This window comes from Bombina bombina, chromosome 6 (assembly GCF_027579735.1).
Source record: "Bombina bombina isolate aBomBom1 chromosome 6, aBomBom1.pri, whole genome shotgun sequence".
In the NCBI taxonomy this organism is placed as follows: domain Eukaryota; kingdom Metazoa; phylum Chordata; class Amphibia; order Anura; family Bombinatoridae; genus Bombina; species Bombina bombina.
In genome coordinates, this window is record NC_069504.1 from 620,875,246 (window position 1) to 620,896,070 (window position 20,825).

The following is a 20,825-nucleotide window of genomic DNA, read 5'->3' on the forward strand; positions in this document are numbered from 1 at the left end:
CTGGGTAAACAGCATATCTACCTGATTGTACAAGTTACCTCTACCCCTGAGCCTATCTCCTGGTGCCCCATTGTACTGATTCCTGGACCATTGGGTTCCCTCAGAATCAGGGCCGTTATTTCTATTCTGGCGTGGTTGCCCCTGGGGTTCAGCATTAGTATTTTGGGGAGCATTATATACCTGGGGTGTCTGGTTACCCTGAGAATATCTTCGCCGTCTATTGTATCTACCCTTGCACGGATACCAATTATTTGGTGGGTATTCTCTTTGTGAGTAATTATTCACCTGATTATGTCCCCCACTTTGGTTATAGTCTCCCTGCGCCTCAACCTGTGTAGGGGGAGGGGCGGAATTAAACCTCTGTGGAGATGGCCTGTTTTGACTGGCCACCTCTGCATAAGTTCTGTTTTTAGACTCCAAATTGAGGGGTTTAGGTGACACCCTAGTTTCTGCTACAATTTTGGGTTTTGATTCCTTTTTAACCCCCTGCTCACTGGACTGCTGAATAGAGTATAATTTTGTACTCTCTTTGATCAGCCATTCCAATGAGCAGTCCTCATCAAAATCTCTAGCTAAGTTAATTTTGATGGGTGTAGGCAATGCTTCAAAAAATAAATTTACAAATTCTGAGCCATCAAATCTGGGATTATCTTCAGCCATACTGTACGCATTTTTCAATACAGAAAGGAATTCGATTGGACTCTGATTTGCACGACACTTTAAACCATATACCGCTATTTTCGCGGCAGTTTTAGTGCGATATTGCCCGAATTCTTTTCTGCATTGTCGTTTTACCCCATTCCAGGAATGAATATTCATATCCTTTAGTGAAGCAAAGAATTTGTGATGCTTACTGTCAAATACCCAAGGCAGAAATTCAATTTTCAATTTCTCACTTGTAACATTCATTATAGCTAACGCATTTTCAAAAGCCTGTAAATGATCAATTACAGATGTTGTTCCCTTATTGGAGAATATAGGTACTGCGCGTTGTACGAAGGTGATTATTTTATGGGAATCATAGAATTTATCAGACTTATTTTGGGATTCTCTGTTAGAGTTTCCCTCCCCCACATCAGCTGCGCTACAGCAATCCTCTGGATTTACATCCTGGGGGGATTGTCTATTCGGGAAATCTATTTCTGACCCGTTAGGGGTCATTTGTCTATGTTGTTCTATATATTTTTGTACCTCGTCCCTGACGCGTTCGCTAAAGGAGTTAGCATTATCTGTATTATTCTCATTGTTAACATAAGGGTTTTCATTATGACGATATGACCTTTTTAAATCGCTTAATTCTCTCTGGCTTTGCGCAAGCTGTTTATTTAAATCTTGTATCTGTGCGATTAAGTCTGTATTATGCTTATCTAAGGCTGTTAGGTTTTGGGCAAATTCATCCATTTTATTTTTGGCTATTTTTAAACCCTCTTCGCGTCTGCGCGAGGAACGAATACTATTTTCTAGCTCCTGTATTTGCAATCGTTTGTCTGTGACACAAAACGACATTTCGTCAATCATGCATATTAAGAGGGGCCAGCATTTTAGTATTAGTTTGTCTCGCTTTTTGAGAGCCTTGCATTGATTAATCATTAATAATTCCTGGAAGAATTCATTCTCTTCATTCCACATATTATTATTAACGGTAATATTTTTAGCCCTAGTTTCAAGCATATCCACAAAATCATTTAATTCACCAGCAATATTTAACTTCCCTTTAATGTAACTTAAGATATCTTTCTTAAGGACCTGACCTTTAGTAATGGGTATTGTAATGGGACCAATTTCATCGCTATGTATAGAATTAAATGAGTCACTTCTGGCTACAGACATTATTGTATTGGTTTAGTATTTAGTTAAACTAAAACGCTAATACAATTTTTGCCAATAAAAAGAGAGAAGAAAAAAAAAATTTATATTTCAAAAAAAAAAAAATATTATTAATTTTGAAATATGAAAAATTAATATTTCGAAATATGAAAAATTAATATTTTTGATTAACTTTGAAAATATGAAAAATTAATATTTTTGATTAATTTTTAAATATGAAAAATTAATATTTTTATTAATTTTTCAAAATTAATCTTTAATAATATTTCAAGATATTAATATCAATCTCAAAATATGAAATTCAATATTTCAACTCTTCAAAAATTATATCTTCAAAATATTAATATTGAAATATGAATTTTTTTTTTTTAATTTTTTTTAATAACAATTTCTATTTATTTACAAATATATTATATCAAATATGATGGAATATTAATAAATCTCAGAAAAGTGCCTCCAATTATTATGTCAGTATATTTATAAGAATCTTAGTAGTGCTATCCAAATAATATATCAGTTTATGGCAGGGTTACAAACACAATATAAAAAAATAGCAACCCTAATCAACCATGCATCTACTAGACCATATAATTAATATAAATACCTGAATTCTTTTATTTAGTTAATATCCATGAACATATTGAAATATATTTGCAATATTAGAATATGACACAAAATTTATATGCATTAAAACCAACTCTTAAGATATGCTATCCTTCTTACAAAACCCAGAAAACTGTATCTTTAAAACCCACCTTACTTATAAATAGTCTTTATTTATTTAACACAATGGGACTAAAAACCTTTAACATCCAAGCAATACAATTCTAAACAGTATTTATAAAACAATAGGATAATGCATATGTTCTGCTATTTAACTGCAATTTATCCTACTCTGCCCCATACAGTAATAATAAATGCTTATTTTAAATGCTTGCATACACATAGACAGGCTAAGAGCTATCTGAAACAATGGCATACAGTTTAAAAGTATAATCTGCTCTTCAAATCTATTAACTGTAAAGGCTATGCATATGATTTATCTTATAATAAAACTTTTATATACATCACCAAATAAACAGCAATCCAGTTTCCAATGTTTTGCAACAGATCCAATTCACCTCAGAAATTCAAAATTTGGGGACAATCATATGGAGTCCAATAGTAGGTGTGTGTGCTTTAATAATAACTGCAGCAGTTATCCCTTTCTGGATCAGTCAACACAACCTCTTTTAGTCACTATGCTGGGGTTTAAATCATCTGATCTCACCCCTCCCCTTTTTGATTATTTATCAGTCATTGGTGAATATTGGAAACGCCCACGGCCTTGTCTTGGATTGGTTCTTTGCAACTGAACATGGATTGGTTTATTTGGTAAATGTGTTGTCAAGGAAATGCATTCTTTGCAACAACCAATCATCTCATGGTTGCAATTCCGCATCATAACACTAGGTGGCAGCAGACGTACAAACAAATACAACAAGACCATTTCTAACATTTTTAAGCAAGTTAATTTTTTTTTTATAAAATGGTTATTTAATCAGATCACACTCTCTGCATTAATCATATATAACCCCAATTACAGATGGTTAATATTAGGTTATTTTTTCTGATTATTCTGATACCAAATATGTTATATTATTAACATTTTATTATATTAAGGTAATTTAATACTGCTAATTAATAGCTTAAAATGTATTATAATTTTATCAGTATTCTGGCATTTCTTTGCAAATAACAGCTTATTTTTATATCTCCAGATTGGTAGTATTTAAAACTCCTGATATACTGCATTCACCCAGATATAGTATGTGACATTTCTGTGTATTTCTTCCTTAATACATGAATCCTGTCTATGTAGATCTGAAATAAAAATAAATGTTAATAATCACTTCTCTTCAGGTCCATAAACATCTATTCATGTTCTTAAACACACAGAGGCTAAGATATTCATGCCTTCAAAATATACATATATATATATCATTCAATCTTTTACTTTACATATATATATATATATATATATATATATATATATATATATATATATATATATATATATTTAGATGTTAATATTTGATATCACATAAATATACATCTCATATCCATTAAAATATATATATTTTCCTGGAATTATATTTTATTTGAAATCTAAATACAGTTATTTTGAAATCATAATGTAAGTCATGTGCTTCCTTTATGTTATCCTAACCCCAGACACAATGTCTGTGTCACGTGTATTCTGATGTTATCAGCCACACACTTAACAGGCAGCTGTCAATTTTCAGCTCCTTTTGTTGGCAGGAAGTTCATATATGAATGTGTATCCAGGCTCTTCGTCTTTTGCTCACCACATGGGGTACAGAGTGCTATGAAATTTGCACTTCCTAATTAAGAAGCAAATGTTTTCCTTTGTTTCTTGGGACCTGTTGTCTGTAGCTCAGCCTAGAGATGTATATTCAATTTGTGAAGGTTTCTGTCTGACATCAGAATTTAAACCTTATTCCAGTAATATCTGATACAAATATGGTTTCATACATAAACATATTTCCCTGTCCTATTGACATACATATATATATAAATATGTATTTACCTGTGCCCTGACACCTCTAAGCTAAAACCCCTAAGTTACAAAAAAAAAGAACAAAAAAAAAACACCTTTTCAGTGGCGAGACTTTACAGTGTGAGGCAGGTAGCGTAGATCACACAGGCATTATTTTCTGACACAGAAACAATGTTTGGTTTCAGTGAGCGCACTGTCTGTGCTGTGTAGGAACACTTTAAATACGGCCCCCTTCCTGCCTACTGAAAGTGCCAACAAGTGGTGATGTTGGCGATGTTTAGCTGACGTAGCATTCCCCAATATATCCTATGGGAGACACATCGCCCTCTTTTTTTAGAAAATATTGACAGACAGACGGAATGCGAGATCAGAAAGGCAGTTTCTTGTTGGTCTGTTGATGCTTTGAATATCTAGATATTAACTTCATTTTTTAAAGACTCATAAATAAACAAAAACAAAATGCTCTAATGTGTTACAGCAGTTAATTATTACTTTATTGCTTGGAAATAACTATATAGATTGTGATTAACCCGCTATGGGCAAGATTACAAGTCGCACGGTATGAATTTTGCAACTTATAATACCTGTGCAACCCCAAATGCGAGCAAAAGCCATAACGCGTGCAGTGTATTTGCAATTGCAAAAAACAGATTTGCTGCGTGACTTGTAATCGTGCCCTATGTGTTTATTGCAAAGTTAAAGGGACATGAAGCCCAAAATTTTTCGTTTATGATGCATATAATTTTAAGCAACTTTCCAATTTACTTTTATTATCTAATTTGCTTAGCGATACTGGTATATCCTTTGTTGAAAACCATACCTAAGTAGGCTCAGGAGCTGGGAGCTAGTTGCTGATTGGTAGCTGCACATATATGCCCCATGCCATTGGCTTACTGATGTGTTCAATTAGCTCCAAGTACTGCATTGCTGCTCCTTCAACAAAGGATAACAAGAAAATGAAGCAAAATTGATAATAGCAGTAAATTGGAAAGTTTTTTTTTAAAATGTAATGTCTATATGTATCATAAACAAAACATTTTGGGTTTCGTGTCCCTTGAAACATAGTTAAAAGGATACAAAAACTTGGGTGTAAGAGAGGCGCTGTATGAACAGCTGAGAGAACCAACAATAGCTAAAAAAGTTTAAATAAAAATATCTCAATATGTATAATACAGTGTATCGTAAAATTAGATATATATCAATATGTATAATAAACAAACATAGAAAGGGATGATATAAGCTAGTTTAATAAAAAACAATAATAAATAACAATAGTAAGTTGTGGCCACAACTAAATAAAATGATGAAGAAAAATTAGCAGCATAGATTTACAATTCACAAATCAAACGCTATTAATTAACTATGACGGTTCAGCGATGTAATATCACTTAGATAAGGTGCAATACTAAGCCTCCTGTAAGTAAATAAAACTGAAATAGTTGGCTTGTAATTTCTCAGATAATGTCCGTATGTGATTTAAAACTGGTGAGTTAGGGTATCCTTTGTGAATGAAATAGTCCCGTTGAAAGTGTGTAGGCAAATTCCTATTGCGTGTACTGAGTTGAGCTTCGTGAGTTGAAGTGAGTGAGAGACAGGGCAATCAGCTGTTTTGCCGTACTGTGTTAAAGTGCAAGTGATAGATAGTTCTTTGTTAAGTGAACTGGTAGATACGTGAATTTCTTTGAATTAACTTCTTTGCAAAAAAGTGACAAATTTTCTTATTTAAGAATATTTTATCAATGTGATATTTATAAAATGTTCAATGTGAATCTTCAGCTGTATGACAGGCTTATAAGCTGCGCTCCCCGGCCAGCGTATGTGTGTAAATGCGTGGCGGAAGTACTCACAGCTGCTTCACTGTCTTGTAACAGCACTGAATCCTTTCTAGTTGCCGTTCGGCTGTTCCGTTGAAAGAATGGACAATGGTCTCCTTGATCTTCCTGGATCCTCCTGGATCTTTCCTGGGTACTATCGATAGATGATGGGTGACAATGGAAAGTGTAAACAGACTCCACAGCTTCCTATCTACGCATTTCAGCACTATGAGTGCCTTTATCAAGAATGTTTTTGTGGAGTCAGAATGTTCCTTTTAAATGGTTCTCATAACCCGTATGTAAGACCCGTATGTTAGTAATGGGTCCTAGAGGTTCTCGGCTTTAGATATATTGTATCAAAGTGTTTTACAGAGTATCCAGTAATAAAACAACGTATAGATTGCTGAGACGATAGCAGCTTGTTCCGCTAAGAGGGTTAGACTTAGTCCAGACTCTTGTTTTTTGATAGTTAAAAGGATATTCCAGCCAAAATTGGAAACCACGTGTGTGCATTTTAGTATTGAACAGAAGCATTTTTGTAATATACATGCATAAGCAAAAATGCTTCTAATAAAAGCCATTTCAAAAGTGTATTTAAGTATGCACTCTGCACCAGCATTTTAAACACAGGGCTTGCTCAGAGAGCCTAAGGTGCTTGCACATCTGGTAACGACTCAATTTGTTAGTTGCTGACATGATACAAGCCCCACTGGTGCTCTGAGAAGCTGCAGTATTTAAAATGCTGGTGCACTGAGAATATCTGGCTATGCTTCACATGCACGTGCAGAGAAAAATAACACTAAAACAGTGATAACTTATACTAGAAGCATTTTTTGCCAATATATGTATATTGCAAATATGTTTCTGTTTAATGATGTAATTCATCTATGTGCATTTACATTTTGACCGGAATATCCCTTTAACTCTGGTGAGCTAAATTAAAGAGGCATATTTGCATAGCCACCAATCACCAGCTAGCTCCCAGTAGTGTATTACTGCTCCTAATCTAGCAGGGGTGGATTGGGGCAGGTCGGCAGTTGCCCCCAGGGCTGCTTTCCCTGATGAAATCAGTGCTTGGCAAGTTCATAGTTGTTTTTCGAGTGAGCCCCAATTGCAGTGGTGCCAGTTGTTACTATATTCACCAGCACCACTGCTGCTTCACTGTGTGGCCAAGCACTCTCCTATGTCCTCATGGCCATCACTTGTCAGAGGCTGGATATAGCCGCACACTCTGACTGGCCCATACTTGACAACTACTATTTCCTGCATGCTACTGCTATAATGAAGTATGCAATGCAGTTGTGGGACTAGAGGGGTGAAAGCGTTCAGCGTCATCCATAAAATACATAAAGACTGCTGTTCTTTTGTAATGTTGCAATTATCTTAAAACTTTAAATATTCTAAATAATCCATAGAATATATCTATTTATTTTACAGTATGTTTAATAATTTTACATGGTATATTTCAATAACTTAAAAGGACAGGAAACCCAAACATTTTCTTTTATGATTCAGATAGAGAATACAATTTAAAAAAAAGTTCCCAATGTATTTTTATTTTCAAATTTGCTTCATTCTCATGTTATTCTTTGTTGAAGAAATATCTAGATAGGTAGTGTGCACATGTCTGGGGTACTTACATGACAGTAATGATTATTATTCATTTTTTCAATATTTCATATTTAATACTTCAATAATGTGCCTTAAGATAACTAATTCTGCATGTGTGGTAACCCAACACCGCTTTATACCTAAAGCGTGAAACCCAAAGGTGTTACGCATATTTTACATTCCTATGTTCTTTACATATAATTTTTTTCAATTTATATAATTAAATATATATTTATATATATGATTATGTTAATGTACTATATATTATTTATATATATATATATATATATATATATATATATATATATATATATATATATATATATATATACAGGTATAGAAAGATATACAGTCGTATGGAAAAGTTTAGGCACCCCTGACAATTTTCATTTATAAATAATTGGGTGTTTGGATCAGCAATTTCATTTAGATCTATTAAATAACTGAAGGACACAGTAATATTTCAGTAGTGAAATCAGGTTTATTGGATTAAAAGAAAATGTGCAATATGCATCAAAACGAAATTAGACAGGTGCATAAATTTGGGCACCCTTGTCATTTTGTTGATTTGAATGCCTGTAACTACCTAGCACTGATTAATTGGGACACACAATTGGTTTGGTGAGCCCATTAAGCCTTGAACTTCATAGACAGGTGCATCCAATCATGAGAAAAGGTATTTAAGGTGGCCAATTTCAAGTTGTTGTTCTCTTTGACTCTCCTCTGAACAGTGGCAACATGGGGGCCTCAAAACAACTCCCAAATGACCTGAAGACAAAGCTTGTTCAACATTATGGTTTAGGGGAAGGCTACAAAAAGCTATTGCTGAGATTTATGCTGTCAGTGTCCACTGTGAGGAACATAGTAAGGAAATAGAAGACCGCAGGCACAGCTCTTGTTAGGGCCAGAAATAAAATATCGGAGAGGCAAAGGGTGGTGAGAACAGTCAAAAACAGCCCACAGACCACCTCCAAAGATGTTCAACATTATCTTGCTGCAGATGGCGTCACTGTGTATCGTTCAACAATTCAGCGTATGGGAGAGTGATGCGGAAGAAGCCTTCTCTGCACACACACCAAAAACAGAGTCGCTTGAGGTATGCAAACGCACATTTTGGAAGAAGGTGCTGTGGACTGATGAAACAAAGATTGAGTTAGTTAGTCATAAAAAGGGGCGTTATGCATGGCGGCAAAAGAACACAGCGTTCCAAGACAAACACTTGCTAGCCACAGTAAAATTTGGTAGATGTTCCATTATGCTGTGGGGCTGTGTGGCCAGTGCCGGTACTGGGAATCTTGTTAAAGTTGAGGGTTGCATGGATTCCACTCAATATCAGCAGATACTTGAGAATAATGTTGAGGAATCAGTCACAAAGTTGAAGTTACGCCGGAGCTGGATATTTCAACAAGACAAGACCCAAAACACTGCTCAAAATCTACTCTGGCATTTATGCAGAGAGGAACAAGTACAATGTTCTGGAATGGCCATCCCAGTCCCCAAACCTGAATATCATTGAAAATCTGTGGGGTGATTTAAAGTGGGATGTCCATGCTCAGCAACCAACAAACCTAACTGAACTGGAGATGTTTTGCAAGGAGGAATGGTCCAAAATAACTTTATCCAGAATCCAGACACTCATTACAGGCTATAGGAAGCGTCTAGAGGCTGTTATTTCTGCTAAAGGAGGCTCTACTAAATATTGATGCAATATTTCTGTTGGGGTGCCCAAATTTATGCACATGTCTAATTTTGTTTGGATGCATATTGCACATTTTCTGTTAATCCAATAAACCTAATTTCACTACTGAAATATTACTGTGTCCTTCAGTTATTTGATAGATTAAAATGAAATTGCTGATCCAAACACCCAATTATTTATAAATTAAAATCATGGAAATTTTCAGAGGTGCCTTAACTTTTGCATATGACTGTATGTATATATATTTATATAAATATTTATTTTAAATAAAAATAACATTTTCCTGTATGTGAAGAACATTGGAATGTGAAATATAAGTGTTAGCTTTTTTTCTTCTACACTCTCCATTTAAAGGGGCAGTCAACACCAGAATTTTTGTTGTTTTATAAGATAGAAAATCCCTTTATTGGTTTTGCATAACCAACACTGTTATATTAATATACTTTTTACCCCTGTTATTAACTTGTATTTAAGCATCTTCTGACAGCCCCCTGATCACATGACATCTTATTTATTATCTATTGACTTTCATTTTAGCCAATTAGTGCAGTGTCTGCCACAATCCACTGGCGTGATCACAATGTTATCTATATGGCTCACGTGAACTAGCTCTCCCCTGTTGTGAAAAGCAAATAAAAAAGCATGTGACAAGAGGCAGCCTTCAAGAGCTTAGAAATTATCATATGAGCCTTTCAAGTTTTAGCTTTTAACTAAGCATACCAAAAGAACAAAGCAAAATTGGTGATAAAAGTGAATTGGAAAGTTTAAAATTACATGCCCTATTTGAAACATGAAAGTTTTTTTTGGAACTGACTGTCCCTTTAAGTCTATGGGAGAAAAGCTAGTGTGTTTGTGATACCCAAAGTCCTGAAATTAGGGCGTATAAGGTTTCTCTCACCTGCAAAACTTTTACTTTTAACTTGTAATACACGCGCTAACCTGCATGCGCAAGAAGATTACTTCTATCAGTGTTTATGCTCGAGCGGAAATGCTAAATACCGCTCCACTTGTAACCTAGCCCTATATGGTTACAAAATCCCTGACTTTGCACAAGTTTACCTAGAAGAATTAATGCTGTTTTGAAGGCAAAGGGTGGTCACACTAAATATTGATTTGATTTACAGTAGATTTTTCTTCTCTTCTCCCACTTTGTATTTTGTTAATTGATAATTGATGTTGAAAGCATTCTTTTGCACAGTACTATATATATATATACACATGTATATATATATATATATATATATATATATATATATATATATATATATATATATATATATATATATATATATATATATATATATATATATATATATATATATATATATATATATATATAGTAAAGCAGGTATGAATCCCACACAGGTTTTTTCATAAACACTCTGGTTTATTGGAAATGTTGTTTCAAATAAACCGGAGTGTTTATGAAAAAACCTGTGTGCCTGCTTTATTTGGATCCTGGCTACAACACGGAGTCCGTCCGTGGGATTCATACCTGCTTTACTGTTTGTTTCTTTGTTTCTCCCTAGTGAGAGCACCAGGTAGCTGATCTATTCGTGAGTGCCGTTCACCCCTGCTACTTTATATATATATATGAAGTAGAAGAAAAGTTGCTAGCAGCAGTCTTAAAAGCATACAGTCTTTATTGAAACATCAATATAAAAACACTCCAGGGAAAGCCACAAATGCATTCACAACATTTAGTCCGCTAACATGTTTCGGCCTGGGGCCGTAATCATAGCTACTGGACTATGCACCTGCGTACCGCTTGTTGTACTCCTAAGCCTCCGGTTTTCTGAAGCGCACTTAGTCTCTGGTACATTCACTGATAACCATCATAGGCGTGTACAGGGGGTTTGCCGAGTTGTTTCAACTGACTCAAAGCTCTTTATACATATTTCCTACAGCTTATTGCTTTGACACGGAGCACGCACATTTACCGGACTTTGTTTATGTCTACAAGACAACTAATCTTTAATAGGACAGTAACAGTGACTTTTACTTTTGGTTTGTTTATTCAGGTGCTCTGCCTGGTTGCACCCTACTGTTTCAGTCCGACTTACAGAGCTGTCCTTTTTTCTCCATGGAGGTCACTAATTTTTATTCATTGTTGCCTGTCACTGAAAGGGACTATCCAACATTAGAAATTGAGAGGATCTTTTCTACTGATAAGTCTAATTATTCATTGTCCACTTTGTTTGAAGACATGGAAAAGTTTTTGATAAGGGAACACAAATTACAGTGGGACATTTGGACTTTGGAAACCTATATCAAATTTAAGATTATACCACGTGGTTTGAGATTGAACAAATTTCCCACATTTGATGTTACTGATACAGATTTTATTAGTACATGGAATGATATTTTGTCTGACTGTTCTGCACGCCTAATGCTGTTATTAATTTCATATAAGTCAAATCTTCTGAAAGCCATTAGAGGAGAGATAGGGCTTTTACAGACAGAAATGAATTCAAGACAGTTAGAGACCAGCTTTGCTAAATTTGATGGTATCCTTAAAATAACAGTTGCACAGGTGAAAAAAGCAGTCCTTGAAACAAAACAAACTAAATTTATAAGGGACCAGACAGACTACAATAGTAACTCTGTATATACATGGAAACGGGCAGATAATAAATCAAGAAGGCAATCTAGAGGCAGATCTAGAAATAGACAAAATAGTAGCAGGAATAGGAATACAAATAATGATCAAGGGGCTACACATAATACAGAAGTTAAGAGAGTGACATATTCAGACACTGACTTTGAGTCAGGGGATGATAATGGGGCTTCAAGTGGTGATGAACCACCAAGAAGCATACTTAAAAATGCCCAACAGAATTCATCGCTACAAGTAGTTTGTGAGGCATCTGGTTCTGATCAACATCAGTTACAAGCAGTGATACCTAAGATTAAACACGCTGAACCCAAGGGTTCTTCTACCAAGTATGTTGATAAAAGCGCAACAGTTTCACAAACAGGTATATCTGATGATGATCAGCGCCAGATAGAACAGGTTTTTCGTCTTCCCCCACAGCGTACAGGGATAGGACAAAAAGGTCAGGACCACTACCAGTTGAGAGGCCAGAGAGGAAGGAAGAAATACAAATAACTAATGTAAATAATGTGATAAATTTATCAGGATTTACTTTAACAGACCCACAAATCTCTCTACTCAGTCATGGTTTGAATTTTGCTCCAACTAATCATTTCAATGTATTCAACACTATCCTCGATGTAAATAAACTTATACGTAATATGACTCTTCAGAGACATTTTTTCACAGAATCCCAACAGTCTAGACAAGGGGATTGTCTCAACCCACAGCCAGCTCAGCTCACATATGCCCCTAAACTAAGTAGACTTAATTTTGGTGAAACATGTGATTTAATTAATTTGGAGAGCTTATCACATGATTCATTATCACTGACCAATAAACAGAGTATTAATGCAGCTAGTGGTTTTCAAAATAAATCAGAGTTCTACCCTATTCATAACAGGGGTTCCACCCTTGAGACTTTCTTTAAACGGGTGGAACGTGACTTGATTAAACTCAAAGATTCAGCTGTCTACCAGACTCCCAACCTGTCTAGGTCTGAGAGAGCGGCCCTTAAGGAGCTCCAAGAGAACAAAGACATTGTTATACGCACAGCCGATAAGGGGGGCTCTGTCGTGGTTTTGGACAAGACTGATTACGTAAATGAGGCACTACGCCAGCTTACCAACATTGAGGATTATATCCCTCTTGATAGGGATCCTACCACCACATTTAAGAAGGAACTATTGGACATTCTGGACGATGGGTTGGAGGATGGGCACTACGACCGAAAAACCTTTGAGTTCTTGGTGGTTGATCACCCAGTTGTGCCCATTTTCCACCATTTGCCCAAAGTCCACAAATCCCTGACAGAAGTCAGGGGTCGTCCAATAGTTAGTGGCATAAATTCTCTGTTGGAACATGTGTCACAATGGGTTGATAGTATTCTACAACCACTTGTACAGAATCTACATAGTTACATCCGAGATACAAAAGATGTAATAACGATTCTAGACAAATTAAAGTGGAACAGTGCTTGTTATAAATGGGCAACTATTGATGTAGTAGCATTGTACTCCTCGATTCCTCATGAGGAGGGTCTAACAGCAGTTGGTTTTTTTCTGGAGCGCTATTCTGACTTTTCTATGGATTTTCGGTGCTTTATACTTAGAGTATTAAAGTTTTTGCTTACTCACAATTATTTTTCATTTGAGGACAGATTTTATCTCCAGAGACGTGGGACAGCTATGGGGGCCAAGTTTGCCCCCTCCTATGCCAACCTTTTTATGGGTTGGTGGGAGCTGTCCCACGTCTTTGGAGATGGAAATCCCTACAGACATTTGATTTGTTTTTATGTTCATTTCATAGACGATCTATTACTTGTATGGAAAGGGAGCACACTGCAGTTTACATCTTTCGTGGCGTATTTGAACTCCAATAACATTGGAATTAAGTTCACCCACGAACTAAGTGAAAGTGAAATAAACTTTTTAGACATCACTATCAAAAGGTACAGATGATGGAAAAGTGCTTACTGAGATTTATAGGAAACCCATAGCAGGGAACACTCTCCTCCATGCGAGTAGTTGTCACCCAAGGCATGTACCTTATGCGGTTGCCAAGGGACAATTTACTAGGGTTAAACGCAATTGCACACTACCCTATAAATATGCAGAACAATCAAAGGATTTGACCAACAGACTGAAGAGTAGGGGGTATAGCTCCCATGTCATCAAAAAAGCAAGAAATCAGGTTGATGCGCTTGATAGGGTGCAAACTTTGGACACAACTAGGAATGTTCATAATACATCTGAGGGACAACACAAAGGAGTAACCTTTGTTACAGAATACAGTCAGGAATACCAGGACATTTGCAGAATAGTGAAAAAACACTTTTCTTTTCTTGCTGCGGATGACAAATTAGAGAATTGTGTCTCCCAAGGACTGCGGTGTTCCTATAGAAAAACAAGTACTCTAGGTAACGTGTTGTCACCATCAGTCTTGCCCAAAACCGATACACGACAGAGCTCCTGGCTTACACATAGGGGTATCTTCAAATGTCACAATAAATGTAGGGTATGTGAATTTGTTCTCCCTGCAGACAACATCAAGTCTGAGGTGACAGGTGAAAGGTTCCCCATGCAAACATGTCTAAAGTGCACCTCCACATATGTGGTTTATGTCCTCAGTTGTACCCTCTGTCATTTACAGTATGTGGGACTCACCACAACAGAGGTGAAGGTCCGCATACGGAACCATTTGTCGACAATACAGGCAGGAACGGCATCTACACCTTTGGTGCAGCATTTTGCTAAACATCACCGTAGCAGTGTTAGTACACTGAAATGGCAGGCTATTGAAAGAGTTAAATCCATGATCCACAGAGAGAACCAAAATAAGCGCTTCAAAGCCAAAGTTGATGAATAAAAAACTGAGTGTTTTATTAGGACATTTAAAAACAAAGAATGTCCACAAAGGACAAAAAGTAATCCAGGTTAGTGTAGCAGGCACACAGAGCAGACATGTTTCGTGCTCAGGTAGCACTTGATCACTGCTTACCTGTGCACCTATTGAAAGAGTTACCTGTCCCCCTAGGGGAGGGGATAGGGATAGGTTACTGCAGAAGAGGGAAATGTTTTGGATTTTCAGACTTCAGACTCGTGTACCTACTGGCCTGAATTCTGAGTATGATCTAATTAATTATTGGCAATGATTCTTCGAGCCATAGGTCTCCATTCCCTCTTCTGCGGCGCCTGACTCAATCCCCTGCAATCTAGTAATTTTGTAATTTTGTGCCCTCAGTTATTCCCTTTTTTTACAATATAGAGCTTTCCTTAGTCTTCATTCATTTTCCTTTGTGGGCTAGGCATCTATTAGCTGCATCACCGCAATTTCCACAAAGAGTAAAACATTAGAGGTGCCAATGCATTGGATGTTTTGTGTAGTTTGAACTCCATTTTCATTACTTCATTAATATATATGTCATAAGAATTTATGCAGTGCCTATGTAACACACAATATACTACAAATCTATTATAGTAGGTTCTGTAAATATTAGGCTACCTCTCTTTCTAGTTCAGTACATTTTTATGTTCCCCATCTAGTATTTGACAGATTATGATCAGGAGGCAGAATAGGAAATAATTATATATTCTTTTATTCCATATTAAATCTCTGGTGATTTTATAACGCTAGTGGCCACCATTCAAATTTATACAATATAACTGTTATTTACAGTCTACTCTAATGTTATGTAAACTATTTCAGTAATTTTATATATGTATTGTCTCATATTTTGTATTGTATTCTAATGTTAATACAATTTGGCCGGTTGACAGTTTTTCAACATAGTGTGTACAAATGCGAATTTTTTTCCATATTTCCATTTAACATCCAAGACCTTCTAACTAGCTTTCATTAGATCATTTTACTGTTATTTTTGTTTGTATATTTTTACTAGGTATGGAATGGTGACAGGTTCTTTGTAATTGAAATTTCTAATTGAAATATAGTGTTTTTCTGTTAAAGTACTCAAAGAGTTAAAACAGCATCACAATGTGTAATTTTGTTTTTACCCAATCAGGGTGATCCTGGTGCTTTTTAAGGTACGCAGGTGCATAGTCCAGTAGCTATGATTACGGCCCCAGGCCGAAACATGTTAGCGGACTAAATGTTGTGTATGCATTTGTGGCTTTTCCTGGAGTGTTTTTACTATTGATGTTTCAATAAAGACTGTATGCTTTTAAGACTGCTGCTAGCAACTTTTCTTCTACTTCATTTCTAATATTCCGGGCAGCAGCAGCAGTTCTGGGACCCATTGCTCCAAAGCCGGTTTATGGGAACTCTGTTTTCAATATTGACAAGGATCAGCGCATGGATTCAACACGCTGAAGCACGTACGTCACGCCCCCTCCTGCACAGTAGGACGCCTTTTCGAAGTTACGCTGAGGAGACCATTGAGTGCATACAAGTGAATTCCGGAGGTCTTTTCTCTAAATAGAGACTGAGCTATTTGGGGTCAGCGGTCCAGAGGTGCGGTGAGTAAAGGCATTCACGCCGTCTGGGATCATTGGTCCTGGTCTTCTCTCTTTATGTTTGAGATTTGAAGGTACCGCACACTCTGTTTGTATACCGCTTGTTGTACTCCTAAGCCTCCGGGTTTTCTGAAGCGCACTTAGTCTCTGGTACATTCACTGATAACCATCATAGGAGTGTACAGGGGGTTTGCCGAGTTGTTTCAAGTGACTCAAAGCTCTTTATACATATTTCCTACAGCTTATTGCTTTGACACGGAGCACGCACATTTACCGGACTTTGTTTATGTCTACAAGACAACTAATCTTTAATAGGACAGTAACAGTGACTTTTACTTTTGGTTTATATATATATATATATATATATATATAAACATACTTAAGAAACATCTTGTTCCACTCTGGACCATTGCTGCAGGATATATTTGTTCATAGGAAGGAGTGAGAGTTTAATTAAATAAGGCTACCTACAATATTTGAAAATAATATTGGAATCTGCATTCTATGGAAGTTTTTTTCACAATGAACCTTACAGCTTTGAGACAAATAATATTAATAGTAGCATGTGCAGCAGGAGTTGCTTGTTGTACACACAATAGTGACTCATTGGTATTAAAGAAGTAACTCAGTGGGTGCTTATGCTTTGGTAGATGAAGTCAAATTTCAAGTTTCATTTAAAAAATAAAAAGGATCTAGTCTGAACTCAGCACTATGGCCGGCATTTGTCATCTGCCAGACGGACAGTGTCCGCTCACGTGAACCTGTCCGCCAGGATTGCAAAATGTGATCGGCATTTGCTTGTGCAATGCTGCCCCCTTGCTCGCACTAGCCCAATGATGCGTGAGCAGGGGTTTTCAATCACCCCAGGGTGATATAATCCTCCACCTAATAGATGGCATACTGGTTAGGAAGTTGTGGTCTGATGACTGCTGCTTCCTAACTTTCTGCAGTGATCACCCAGAGCAGCATACAAAGCTTGATAAATGGGGCCTTTGTTCTGATGCTGGTTATATCTGACATTCAACAACAATAAGCAGTTAGAAACATCTATAGACTATATGTCTTATTGCTTATTTCCAAATTTGACTTGAACGGTTAGTGTTATGTGTGGCATATGGTGTCTTAAATGGAACACCTTGAAATTACAATATTTTTTTAGGCAATTATAGTTATTGTACAGAAAACAGTTCTGAACCCTGATTAAAGCATTTGAATTAATACAGGAATGTATATAATTTGAATAAACACCACCTTTTCATAGCAAAATCTTTTTTTAACACATGAACTTTTGATTTAACCTTCTGGTAGCCAGAGATTTATTGATAAAGTCTTATGTTAAAGTAATACCATAAGAAGAATGTTGAAGGGCAAGACTAACTTGATTTTCTGTTCCAAGAAATCAATGTTTTCTGTACGTTTTTCTAGAAAACACTAGTAATAAGAGGCTTTCAGGAATGTTACCGTGAGAACTGAAAAACAGCTGCTAAACAAGTGCATATAGCAGAGTTTAGCCATAATCACACACACACGTGGCCCCACCACAGACAATTACACTTACACACACACGTAGAGAGTGTGTGCATATTTTTAAATATATAAAATATTATTTATTTTAAATGTTTAATAGTAAAATGGTTTGTATACAATTATTTATAAAGGTTTCATGTAAATTTGGTAAAATTATTTTTTCTTCTCAGAATTAGTTCCAGTATTCTAATCTCTATATTATATAATTATTTGATCTTGTTATACTTTGATAAATATCACTGATAAAATTGAAATACTTTGTATGTATGTGGACAAAGTAAGAACAGATAATAAACCTTATTAAGAGGTCCCAGCTGACTAAGCATGCTACCAGAATCCAGTCCTCGGACTGAAATTGCACGCGCGTGCAATTTCAGTCCGAGGACTGGATTCTGATTTGCTTATCAGTTTAAGAAGAAGGCAGCTAAGTAATAGTGGGGGGAGTTCGGCATCCATATTGACCGGGTATTAGAGTAGTTAGCGCCGCTGATTAGGACAGAAGCAAGGCGGCAAGGGAGGAGGGGTATAGTGTAGGCGGACCTCCGTTTCTTAATTTACAATATTAAAACCTGTTACACTAAGTGCTGAATGTCCCTTTAATCTACTTAAACTCCCACCCCCCCCCATATTCTCATATAATATACCTCCTACAGGAGGGTTCACTATGCGGTCTTTCTAGCTTGTACCGCACCCTAACTACTATCTTTATATGTTCATCTTGCAGTGCACCATTAGACTGACCATAGTTCCCCTTCATGGAATAGCAAGACTGCTTAAAGGGACATAATACTCATATGCTAAATCACTTGAAACTGATGCAGTGTAACTGTAAAAAGCTGACAGGAAAATATCACCTGAGCATCTCTATGTAAAAAAGGAAGATATTTTACCTCACAATTTCCTCAGCTCAGCAGAGTAAGTTCTGTGTAAAAAGTTATACTCAGCTGCTCCCAGCTGCAGGTAAAAAAAAAAAAAATGAAGAAATGAACAGCAGCCAATCAGCAGCATCAGCAGTGCTGAGGTCATGAACTCTTACTGTGATCTCATGAGATTTGACTTAACTCTCATGAGATTTCATAGTAAGCTTCCTTTACCTGATTGGTGAAATAATATGAGAGTGCACGATGCTAGTCCCTTCAGATGTCCCAGGACAAACACACTAAAATGCTGCTTAGAAATCCTTTACAATGGGAGGTGGCTACTGAGGAACTTTTGAGGTAAAATATCTTTCTTTTTTACATAGAGATGTTCAGGAGATATTTTCTAATCAGCTTTTTACAGCTATGCTGCATCACTTTCAAGTGTTTAAACATTTGGGTATTATGGCCCTTTAACATTTGCATTACTAATAACTTGTTCAAAGCTATTGCATTCAACGCAACTTATATTATACTCAGGAAAATAATTCCTCCTTCATGGTTTCTTTAACCCTGCGGGGTCTATGAATAGCTCCACCTGTTATTAGAGGAAATCTTATGTGTTAAAAAAAGAGGTACTACCTTTATATTGTACTATATTATTTCTGCCGTTTCACACTCCTCGCTATTAAATGTTGTAACTGTTTCCGCATGTGAATCCTAGGCTAATTGTCATTCCTGCCTTGATGTACTTGAGTATATTATTGTTTTGTACCTGTTGAATACCTCAATAAAAAAACTTGTTTAAAAAAAAAAAAAAAGTTTGCAATTTTCTTATAATATCAAATGTGCTTTGTTCTTATGTTAGCCTTTGTAGAAGAGATATCTAGATAGGTAGCGTGCATATGTCTAAAGCACATGACAGAAAATAGTGCTGCCATCTAGTGCTTTTGCTAATGTATAAAATTACTGCAAAACTGCTGCCGTATAGTGCTGGAGACACTTGCACACCCCTGAGTTGTTTTATTGTATAATGGACGTAAATTGGAAAGTTGTTTAAAATTGTATGTTCTATCTGAATCAGGAAAGAAAAAATTGGGGTTGCATTTCTCTTTAATCTGCTGACAAAAACAGTTGACTGCAGCTGCTTTAGGCATTCATTTAGTTAAAAAAATGCAGAAAAAAGAGAGAACCTAGTGCGTTAACGCGGCAAAGAGAATGACTGGGGGGTGGAGCTAGGGGGGGGGGGCTATATGGACAGCTCTGCTGTGTGCTCTCTTTGCCACTTCCTGTAGGGAAGGAGAATATCCCACAAGTAAGGATGAATCCGTGGACTGGATACACCTTGCAAGAGAAAATGAATATTTGCCTATGCCTATTTGGTGTTGTCATAGAAAGTGTTACCAGAAAGAAATATATTGTGACCAACAAACATTAGAAATGTTTTTTAATATTGAGTATTAGTTTTTTACTTTGTGGTGTAGTTCAGGTAGAAAGAAATCTATTATGATATCCAAATTAGCACCTCTTTTCATTTATGTTTATATCTGTTTTCTGTTTATCAAAAGACTCATTTGAAGTCTATATTTTAAACTAATTACACATTTTTATGCTCATATTTTTGTTTAAAAATAGTATTATAGTTTAGACTTGTTAATAAAGGGACAGTAAAATCAGAAATAAACTTTCATGGATAAGATAGAGCATGCAATTTTTAACAACTTTCCATTTTACAACTATAATACAATTTGCGTTGTTCTCCTGGTATCCTTGGTTGAAGGGTCTACAGTCTACTGCCTAAATAGTCTGATCAGAATTTAGAAGCGTGCACAAGTCTTTAGTACTCTGGGTCAGTAATGTTT

At 36.1% G+C, this 20,825-nt stretch overlaps 1 protein-coding gene across 2 annotated transcripts in view; it reads right to left on the reverse strand.

Annotated features, from left to right (window-relative positions):
- Nucleotides 1-20,825, reverse strand: part of LOC128663345 (translation initiation factor IF-2-like) — a 65,845-nt gene that overhangs the window by 44,288 nt on the left and 732 nt on the right. The gene's annotated exons all lie outside the window — the stretch shown is intronic.